The 11,489-nt window shown below is 41.2% G+C and overlaps 2 long non-coding RNA genes across 2 annotated transcripts in view; one reads left to right on the top strand and one right to left on the bottom strand.

Annotated features, from left to right (window-relative positions):
* Positions 1 to 1,763: 1,763 nt before the first annotated feature.
* On the bottom strand, positions 1,764 to 11,362 carry LOC123368465. The gene is made up of 3 exons (XR_006578797.1): positions 11,313 to 11,362; positions 4,093 to 4,174; positions 1,764 to 1,802 (listed from the first exon to the last, which is right to left on the bottom strand). It is a non-coding gene; the product is annotated as an uncharacterized LOC123368465 (long non-coding RNA).
* The window catches only part of LOC123368466, a 123,362-nt gene continuing 121,472 nt past the window's right edge, over positions 9,600 to 11,489 (top strand). The window contains exon 1 of the long non-coding RNA XR_006578798.1: positions 9,600 to 9,671. This is a non-coding gene — a long non-coding RNA (uncharacterized LOC123368466). The remainder of the gene's footprint in view (positions 9,672 to 11,489) is intronic.

The raw sequence follows: 11,489 nt of genomic DNA, 5'->3' as shown, positions 1-11,489 counted from the left end.
ACCCTTTGGGAGAGCAGCAGGTGAAAATTTTCCATAGGAAGTATGATTCAGAACTGAGGTCATTCCATAAAGCAAATTTTCAACTAACCTGCTGTGGCAAGAAAGTTTCTTGAATAAAAAGTATTTAATAAAAAAATCTGGGAGGAGTTGCAAGTGCTTTGGAGGACAGGATTAGAATTCAAAATGATCTTGACAACCTGGAGAAATGGTCTGAAGTAAATAGGATGAAATTCAATAAGGACAAATGCCAAGTACTATACTTGGGAATGAATAATCAATTGCACAAATACTCCTTCCTAGGCAGTCATTTCCCATTTTGTAAGTACTGCAGTAAAGGATCTGGGGGTTAAATGGATCACAAACTAAACATGAGTCAATAATGTAATACTGTTTCACAAAAAGTGAACATCATTCTGAGATGTATTCGCAGGACTGTTGTAAGCAAGACAGAAGAAGTAATTCTTCTACTCTATTTAGCACTGATAAGGCCTCAACTGGATTAGTGTGTCCAGTTCTGGGCACTGTGCTTCGGGAAAGATGTAGACAAATTGGAGAGAGCCCAGAGGAGAGCAACAAAATTAATTAAAGGTCTAGAAAACATGACCTACGAGGAAAGATTGAAAAAATTGAGTTGTTAAATCTGGAGAAGAGAGGATTGAGGTGGGGAAATGATAAAACTTCAAGTATGTAAAAGGTTTTTATAAAGAGGAGGGTGATAAATTGTTCTCCTTATCCACTGAAGACAGGATAAGAAGTAATGGTCTTAAGTTGCAGCAAGTAGGATTTAGGCTAGACATTAGGGAAAACTTCCTGACTCTCAGGGTACTTAAGCACTGGAACAAATTGCCTAGGGAGGTGGTGGAATCTCCGTCATTGGGGGTTTTCAAGAACAGGTTAGACCAGGGGTCGGCAACCGGTGGCTCGTGGCTCGCCAGGGTAAGCACCCTGGTGGGCCGGCCCGGTTTGTTTATCTGCCGCGTCGGCAAGTTCGGCCGATCGCGGCTCCCACTGGCCCCAGTTCGCGGTCCCAGGCCAATGCGGGAGGCAGGAAGCCGCGGCCAGAACATCCCTCGGCTCGCGCCGCTTCCTGCCTCCTGCATTGGCCTGGGACCGCGAACCACGGCCAGTGGGAGCCGCGATCGGCCGAACTTGCCGACGCGGCAGATAAACAAACCGGGCCGGCCCGCCAGGGTGCTTACCCTGGCGAGCCGCGAGCCACCGGTTGCCGACCCCTGGGTTAGACAAACACCTCTCAGGAATGGTCTAAATAATACTTAGTCCTGCCTGAATGTAGGGGACTGGACTAGCTGACCTATCGAAGTCTCGTCCAGTCCTACATTTCTCATATTGTCTATGTAGATTGAAAATTCTTGGGGGCATTTTCTTTTTCTTACTTTTGTTTATTCAGTGCCTGACACAATGGGGCCCTAACCCAAGCTCTGCAGGTTACTGTACTACAAATAATAATACAACAGACACTTCCTCTGTTTTTTATAAACGTAGCAAATTGTGCCCAGTTGCGCTGCTAAATGACAGTAGCACTGGAAGAGTCTCAGACTGGAGTATCCTCTGTTAATTGTGGTTCAGAGGTAGCTGGAGATCTTTGTGGAAGTGACATCTGGGCTACAATGCCCTGAAACTAGACCTCTAGTCACGCCATCTGGAGAATGCCTCTGTAATCAGGAGGAAAATGAATGGTTTACAACCTGTGTGAAGTGCCTAAAATAATGCTGTACCTCAGCTGTATTTTAGATTCTCGGTCTTGCGTTGCATTTGTTTCTGATGAATATCCCAAGTCCAGTCTGCAAGGTACAAAATGGTTAGGGGATGTTGAGGCAGCTAGGAATAAATCTTTTTTTTAATCAGAGAAACAACCTATTTGTTTTATCAGGACTGTCATAGTAAGCCATGTATTTTTTTTTATTATGGAAGAATTTAAAATAAATTACTGTTTATATTATGCAGTTTTGCAATAAAGCTGGCGATTAAGAATCACTAAATGTTAATAATCTAGTGAGATTCTCATAGCTTCATTGCAGAGCTATACTCCTAGAATGCAGCAGAAGTCTCCTAATCCCAGAGATATTACCTCTACTTTAACAGCCAGAGGCAAAGATTTTAATATTAGAAGTTATGAAAGTTTAGTCTTGTATGACCCACTCATGTTATGACTACTTGGGAGCCCCTCTCTGAATAATTGGGTTACATTTGCTTTTCATATAGTTTTCTTATCATAGTTTTTCTGCTTATTGTCTCGCTAGGTTTTGATCTTCTGCATATTACAATTTCCGTGCTGTTCTGTTATTTGTTAACAGTCTGCAGTTAAATTCTGAAAGGATATAATAACTGAATTGCTGTCTTCCCTGTGCAAAAGTAATTTAAAATATGAAAAGATTTCAAAGGTTAAATAGCATGCTAATCCTAAATTTTCAAACTTGGGTGCTTAGAACTAGGCATCTAAGGTTTCATTCACACTATACAGTTAGGTTGGCTTAACTACATCACTCAGGACTGTGAAAAATGTCATGCCCTGTGTGATGTAAGTAAGTCAACCTAACCCTCGCTGTAGACACTGCTAGGTCAATGGAAGAATTCTTCCAGCAACCTAGCTACCACCTCTCAGAGAGGTGTATATACTGCAGCGATGGAAAAACCCCATCAGTTGCTACAGTAAGTGTCTACGCTACATCGCTGCAGCATTTCTAGTGTAGATATACCCATAATCTATATTTAGGCACCTAAGTAAGTGGCCTGATTCTGAGATGTGCTGAGTGCCTGCAGCTCCCATTGACTTCTATTATTTGTAGTAATGATACTTATATTAAGGTAGCATATAGAGACCCCAATCAAGATAGTTGTGGGTGCTCAGCACCAATGAAAATCCTGATTTATGAGCCTGACTGTGAAGAGTTTGGCCTTGACACTTAACTTAGCCTTCTAAGTTTGAAAAGCTTGGCCGTGATGTTTAGCAATTTAAGTCACCATTATTCCCAGGGTGATAGAAAAAGTACAAGCCAAGATTTTTAAAAATGGGTTGACTTGATTGGGGATTGTTGAATGCTTAGCACCTTTTGAAATTCAGGGCCCTTATTTAGGTGCCTAAACATGGACTGTAGGCATTCGTTTTCGAAAATTTTTGGCTCCAGTGTTTGTCTCACTGAGATGTGATGGCAGAATGAAAAGGATAGAACACTGTCAAACTTTAACATTTTCATGACTAGGTTCATAACTAATATTATGCATACGAGTCTTTAGCATAACCTCATTTCAGTGGGTATTCATGGACCAACAATGGCTGTCTGTTTAAAGTAGTATCCAGGTAACCGAAAACTACAATATGGTTTGACACATCTGAAGAATGTTCCTTTATTCAACATTATACTATATGTTTGTAAAGTGCTTACTACAATAAGGTTCTGACCATGTTGAGCCCGTAGGCACTACTGCAAAATTAATTTTAAGTAGAAATAATAATGGTTTTGGGGGGGATGGCAAATACAAAGTGAGGGTGTATGAATAATTGTACCATACATAGGACCTCAACATGTATCAGCTTCACACTTGGATTACTGTTCACAGTTTCAGGCTCCTTTATTTATGTATAATGGGCATAGCTGGAATAGAGGAAATCTTAATAGTGCCAAAGATGATCAAAGAGTTATAGGTTATGAACTATCAGTTGAATCTGCTTTCAGAAAAGAGGCTCAGAGAGGGACAGGTTTGCTGTCTATATATCCTTTACACATAATGGTATTAAAAAAGGGGCAGATTTTTTAGAAGTATTTTTAAGATGGCATAATAAGGAGCCTGAAACTAAAAGAGAGAAAAATTGTATAGACATTAGGAAACAATTTTTTGCGGTGTGTTCAATTGGACAATGAAGAATTTGCATGGGTGGGTTGATGAGGCACCAGCTCCTAGAGGTATTCAAAAGTAAATTGACGAAAATGCTAAAGAAACAAAACAGCAACCATGCTATTGTGTAGAGATATAAGTTAAATGACCCAGACAGCCCTTTCCTTCCCTGAAATCAATGCCTCTGTTTTAGTTATTGAATCCCTTCCCTCCCCCACCCCCAAACTCCTCTCTTACCTTTGCCTTGTCTTTTCTTTTCATAGAGTACAGGTGAGCATTTTTGACAGGAAGGAGAGTGTTGAAGAGCCTCAGCCATGAGCTAAAGTAGGAAGAGCGATAATGACAAATATTTTAGACATTTAAAATATTTAAATAATTTAGGTTCTGCTGCTTGTTGTTGTTGTATCATCAATGTTATGGCCCAAAATATTCCTGTTATGAATCATTTCTGGATAAGCACTCAGTGTGGAACTCTCCATACAAAGGGTTAAATAAAGACAGCCACATCCATGGAACCCCAGAGAGTAACTGCACCCCGATGGTCAGTAAGAGGTTATGCATGTTCCTTTGTCAGCTTGGAGGCTGGCCAAGAGCTCGCTCCAGGTAAATCTGTTTGAAGTTCCTTCCTGCTACAGGACAGCTTCAGGAAAGGAGTATGAACACCCAGGATGACCTGGCAAGACTATGCAGTCTGGGTGAACAGCTTTTGACTAGGGGTTTCCAAAGTAAGCAGCTCGGGGACTTGGGCAGGAAAAGGGTATTGACTGGGCTAAAGCCATCAACCACAAAGAGGGGCTGTGAATAAGTTTGCTGTTTTTGGTAGCTGGGCTATATTGTTTTAACTGAGGCTTCTGCAAAAGAAAATTGCCTGTGTGCAGCTTGGGAGCACATCTGTTCAAGGTAAACAGGATGAGTGCAACCGGTAAATGAATAAATTAGTCTAGAGAATACTCTGATTCTGCATCACTGATTTCTCTTCCATTGGGCAACCAAGTTGTTGCAAGGTCCCAACATCTGCTACCACTAGGCCATCGGTCCCCAAACTGTAGGGTGTACCCTGTAGGGGGGCATGGAGGAATGGTTGGGGAGGATGCCCAGCAGGGCCAAGGCCAGTCCCCACAGGGAGGAGGGGAGTGCCACTCATCCCCTGGTCTGCCCCCAGCCCAGCTCCGGTCCCAGCCATAGCTCCACTTGCCCCCTAGCTCTGCCCCCAGTCCAGCTGCAGCTCTGCTCTGCCCTCAGCCCAGCTCTACCCTCATTCCCTCTCTGCCTCCAGGCCAGCTCTGCCTTCAGCCCAATGTCCTCTGCTGAGCCAACTGTGCAGTTATGGGAGGGGGTGGGGGTGGGGGGGAGATTCCATTACTGGTAAGGTGGGGTGTGAGAGGAAAAGTTTGGGCACCATTGCACTTAGGCAAAGCACCAATGGTGCCAGCTAGTATCATCCTCAGCAACTCAGCGCAGTGAATTAATATGCCTCCTACCTAAAGCATTGCAAAACTATGACCTTCTTATTCCTGTGTCTAAAACAAGTTCCCGTCCAGTGATATTTTCTAGTGCATATGTACAAACCACACTTAAGGCTAAATTATGGCTTTAATTAATACCGTTGGGTGGGGGAAGAATAGGTCTGGAAGCATGGTCCTTTAAAAGGAAGCAATTTGCTTTCTTCTCCACACACGGCTAGCTCTGCTGGCTGGTGCAGTGGGAGTCAGTGTCACTGTACCATCCTCCATGGTATCTGAGTGCAAGAACTGGTACTGTGTCCATATACCCCATGCAGATGATGGCAGTGAGGTGGGAGAAGAGCAAAAGTTCCTTGTGCCCTTCTTCTCTCTCCTGTATATTTCCCCTTGCAAGACCAAGCATAATCCAGCCAACAGACTCTAAAACTAAAACAAAAATTAACAGGGAGAAATCATTACTATGACAACCCTACAGTTAACACAAGGAGCATATGACTCACTCCAGCTTTTGAGTTCAGTGATTCAAATCCATAGGCAATAAGCCTGTTTGTTTTTCCTCTACGGGCAAAATTGAGTAACATTCCACTTGTGCTTGCAAGACCGCTTAATAAGTTTCAAGAAAAAAATCCAGTGTGTACCTGTATCTGGCCTTAAAAAAAGATCAAACCGTGCAAAATATCAATAACAAAACCCTTGTGATTTTTTTCAGTGGCACCTTTCTTTTCTGAAGACATTTTGGGGCCCTCCAGTCTTTCCCTACCTTTTTTAATGTTTCTCTCTCCAAATGTTTTCAGATAGTTTCTCTGTTCTGCTGTGTCCCTCATTAAATGTGGTGGAGGCTGGTAATGTCTGAAAATGGATAGATGTAACTGGTATGCATGGGAGCCAGTTTACAGCAGTTTACACATGCAAGATGTTTTGGGGAAGTCTTTGTTCTGTGCCTGAGCAATGCCTAGTGCAATGGTGCTCTGGCCTCTAAACAGGGCTGTAAGACAAACAATAGTGCCTCAGATCTGAAACAGGATGGACACTGAACCATGAGGAGCTTCCATTGGATTCATATGCACTGAAATCTTCTATCCATTCCTTCCCACTTGGAACAATTTCCCTTATCCAGTGCATCATGATAAATGAGGAACGACTCCAAATTTAGACTGTTGATCAATGACCACACCTAGGATATCATTATCTAAGCACATAGTTGCAGATGACAGCCCATTAATCTTCATTACTTTATGCAAGTGCTCAGGGACCTCTTCCAGAACCTCTGTACTGTGTCTCACCACAAGACATAGTTTTTGTTTTGCGTTGCTTAGTTTTAATCAACAAACAGAAAACTTTAAAAGACTGCAGACTCCTGTTGTGATCTGCCTGTCACCTAACCTGCCTTTTTCATGGTCTTTGTGGTCAATTTGCAGTCATAGAAGAGCTCGCTTTGAGATACTGCCTCCAGATTTGTATTGCAGGGAAGAATCATTTCATTCTGAATAAAGAACCTAAACATATGTGATAATATTTTTCATCTCAGCTTGAAATCAGATGGTAAATAATACATACCCCTGTGTCTCTTTTCCAGAAGGTCTATAACAAAATAGCACTTATGATTTTTGCCTCAGTACACAGGCAGTAACCTTTAAAGGAAGCAATCTTCTTGCTGAAGGTTAATTTATAAGTATGTTTTAATGAGTGTTTATTAATGAGTGTGCATATAAAGCCACACCTAGATTAAACTAGTGATCATGAAATCTCAACCTCTTTCACCAATCCTAATATTCTTAAAATGTCATTTAAGGAGGGGAAATGCATCCGATTGGTAATGGACATAACCAAAGAAGCAGTGAAGTTGGTTGAACCAAACCCTCCCGTCTCCTCAGATGCTGAAATTTGCCTACATCTCTGGTTCCTTCATGTGCTCTGACATGATGGCAATGGGTGCAATACAAAACTCATAGATAAATACCTTCCTCTCTAGAAAAGACCTGTACTCTTAGGGGATCCATCACTAATTATACACTGTGTCTGTATTTTATGATGTCTGCTCGCTTGACAGTTTTTAAAAAGCATCCACAGTTATGTTTTTTTGACTAAGCTGTGATATGAGAGGTTTTTGTGTGAAATTTTCAGACGTGCCCAAGTGACTTAGGGGCATAAGTTCCAATGACTTTTCAATGGCATCTGTGCTCCTAAAACACTTTAGGATATATTTATACAGCAAAGAAAAACCTTTTGCACCAAGAGCCCTCATCACTTGACTTGACTTGGGCTCCCAGGGCTTAGGCTGCGGGGCTAAAAATAGTAGTGTAGAGGGTTGAGGTATGGAATTCTGCTCCAGAACCTGCTGGGGCAAAGTTAAAAACTTGATAATGGATGTCTTTCCATTTAGTTTTTGTTGCCCTTTCAAAATGAAAGTCAGTTTGTCTTCAATAGATTATTCTTCCCGAAAACAATTTTTTTCATTAATCCTGTGATTTGAAGGATTTGGAGTACTTTTCTTGCAGACTTGCTTTTAGTTAATTCAGTTTCCCAGATATCTCTCTGGTGTAGGCAAGAAGCCACATCTTCTGTTGCTCACATAGAAAACCAGTAAATTCACTTTTTATGCAGTCACAGGCATGCAGCTTGTGTCTCAGTTCAAAAAAATCATCCCAGTACTTTTCCTCTCAAGATGTAACAAGCTTCAGCGTGGGACAACATGTCATGGTCAGACCCCATGTCTTCACACAGTTTTGAAAACAGTGTACATGAAGAGGCTGAGTCTTGATGTAATTCACAATGGATGACTCCTACTGCGAGACTTAACCTAGATGTGGACTCAGAGTTTTAGATGCCAGTTGGTCTCTGTGAATCATGCAGTGAGTCCACACAACAAACGGAGCAACTTTCTTGACCAAGGTGTGCAGGGTTGCTTTGTGGCCTGCCATAGATGGAGCTCCATCTGTGCAAAAGCCCACCATGTGATCCTACAGGGTACCTTTGTTTTGCATGTAGCCATGTAACATAACAAACATTCCTTGTGCTGTCTGAAGCCCAGGAAGAGGGAGACAGAACAGAATGTCTTTGAGAATCGCATCGTCCTATATGTATGGCACAAAAGCCAAGAAATGTGCATCACAGCCCTCAGTGCTCACATCAACTTGAAGAGCCTTCACTTCACTATAGTGTTGGAGAATGGTATGGCTTTCAGTTGTTTGCCTTATTTTCACTTCACATTATCTTCACCATATTGATTCCAGGAGGGCAAAATCAAGGTGTCACCAGTCATGTGAGGCTTCTTGGCCTGTGCAGTGTGAGTAACTCATCTCCAATGATGTTTGGTCAGAAACAGATGTAGATCTCTTGAATTGCACTTGTTGATGCAAAATTTCTTCTTTCCAGCGCTGTAAAAATGACTTTGGTTTTCCTATGTGTTCCTTGTGAAAGTTTTCAAGGTGTTGTTTGTTTCATTAGGCTTCTTGCTTTCACGAAATAACATTGTGTGACACAGCAAGCCAGATTTGGGCCAAGAGACAATTCCAAATGCATCTGGACTCTCTCCCCAAACGCTCCACCGGGAGGAGGGCATTTGGTAAATTAAAATGGAGTCTTGCCACAAGGTGTTTGTGGAGCAAGTGCAGACAGATCTGGGAGTAAAGGAAATCATCTCATGGACTGAATCCGGCCCATTGGTCCTGCGACCCCACATGAGGACGTAACCCACAGTTTGGAAACTACTACCCTAAGGAGCTCTGTCGTCATAGTTATGCCAGTATAACTGTATTGGCAGAGTCTGTGAAGTGTAGCCTAGCCCTTTATAGAGTTAGTTTCTGGAACAAGAGCATGAGTCTTGTCACTCACCTTTTCCTCATTTGAGTTGATGGGGGGGAGGGAAGCAGTTTTCAATATTGATCTAATTATGCTGGTTTATTATTTAATATGCTCCTTTGACTAATTTTTGACAGCCTTGTCTGGGCAAGTGCCCTTCAGAATAATAATAAAGTCAAAATCTGAGTTTATGGAGGCTTTTAACATTGAAATTTGCACCTCCAGAAAAGGAGGCATTGAGCTGCTTTATCAGTTAATCCTTCACTGATTGTTCAATAGCACATAAAATAGACACACACAAAACAGACGCACAGTACAGTAGCCCAAAAGGAAATTTTATCCATTAACCATTCTGAAAGTAAATGAGTTGTTTTTCAGCAAATGTGGGACTCATCTGAATTTTACATAATTTTTTTGCATAAAGCAAGTTAAAGCCTGAATTATTCATGACTTTTGCATTTCTTTCTCTGGTTGGTTATTCTGGAAGGAAGGAAGCTGGAATTTATTCCACAGGCACTCTCGGTTTATTGCAGTAATGGGAACATTGTACCGGTAATTATAGTTTTACTAATTATACTTGCTCATTTGCTTAATCTTCATCAAAAGAATATTATTTGAGCCTGGTTTTCTCTTTGACACAGTAGTTGGGTTATGAATTGTAAGTAGGAAAGAGGTCAAGTCTGACTGTCTGATCTTGTCCCTCGCTCTCGATCAGGCTCCTGTGGGGCTGCTTCACAGGAGTCTCAGTCAGTTCTGAACAAGTTGAACAGTCTGCAGACCTTACGCTTGTAGAGTGCATATACTCATGAAACAGAGAGGAAAAAACTATGGGGGAGGGGCACATGAGGAGGGGGACGACTTGTATCCCTGTTGTTGGATTGCATCCTTTTGACATGAATAACTGTTGTGTTTTATTGCTTAATTAAGAAAATCTTTAATGCATTTGTGTCTGCAGCTTATTAGCACTGCTACTCAGAAGACTTCTTTCCATGGTTCTGTTTACAGGTTTTTTTTTATTTTTTACTGTAAAAAATACTTGTATTATAATTACAAAGAGTTTAGGGCCAGAGCCAAAGCCTTTTGAAGTCAATGGGGGAATCTTTCCACTGGCTACAGTGGGCTTTTGGTCAGACCCATAACTGGCAAAATTCAGAATCAGAATATTGTGGAAAAACATAGGTGAATTCCACTTCCAGATTGTCACCTGGCTCCTGTGTTTTTTCTCAGTGAGCTAGTTTTTTTTATAAAGCATGAAATATTGAAGGTTGAAGAAAACCCATTTAATGGCTTTAAGTTTGTGGAGTTCCTTGTGATCTACTTTAATGTTTAATACATGCACAAGCAGAATAGCTAACAGTGGATAATACAAAGGGCAAATAATTATTCACTGTCATGTCTCATTAAGTAAAGTTCAGCGAATTCTATTAATTTCTAAGAATGTGCAGTCTGAATACACAGCAATGAATTTGTATTCAGTAAATATCAGGGACTACTCGTATGTAAAAACAGGCACGTTTCTATTCCTGTAAGGCTGTGTGTGTATTTTCACTGATTCTGAACTTTATTATCATGAAAACTTTTATTGAGGGTGACAGGAATAGGTGCTCAGGAAGCAAAATGATTAATTCCCCAGTGCCCTCTGGAGCTCAGAGGATCTAATCCAAAATAGTAGCAATGAGTGAATCTCTGGGGTAACTTAAACACCGAGAAGTTTCATTTTTATTTTTAAGTAAGCAAGTTCAAGCAAAGCCAACTTTTTATTACATGACTGTGACTGGAGTCCTCAAGGAGCCGCACTGAGGTTACTCAATTAGGGTGAATTGCAAAGAATGGGGTAGACAATCCCCAAAACTGGTCGATATTCCAACACTTAGATTTACCAGACCAGCACAAAACAGCTTCTATAATACCTTACTGGTTACCCAGAAGCCAACAACACAGTTCCCTTAAAGTAATCCAGCCTTAAGCCTCCACCCAGACACCAAGTCAAATATGATGAGGATTACTGAAAATCTTATTCATCATATAAGAAAATTCTACCAATCCCAAAGGATCAGACACATTACCTCCCAAGTTAATGAATATTCCATATCTTATCCAAATACACGCTTACAGCCAATTTTTATTAACTAAACTATAATTTATTAAAAAAGAAAAGAGAGAGAGTATCAGTTAAAAGATCAATATACATACAGACACGAGTACAGTTCTGAGATCAGATTCATAGCTGAGATGGTGAGCTTTGTAGTTGCAAAGAGTTCTTTCAGAATCAGTCCATAGGTTATAGTCCAATGTCCATATTCAGGGAGATCCAGATGAGACTGTGGAGATCTCAGCCTTACGGCTCAAGCTTCCCCCGCATTAAGCATC

The sequence above is a fragment of the Mauremys mutica genome, chromosome 4, assembly GCF_020497125.1.
Source record: "Mauremys mutica isolate MM-2020 ecotype Southern chromosome 4, ASM2049712v1, whole genome shotgun sequence".
Taxonomy (NCBI): domain Eukaryota; kingdom Metazoa; phylum Chordata; order Testudines; family Geoemydidae; genus Mauremys; species Mauremys mutica.
The sequence above is the reverse complement of the archived record's forward strand: the minus strand, read 5'-3'. Positions and strand labels throughout refer to the sequence as shown.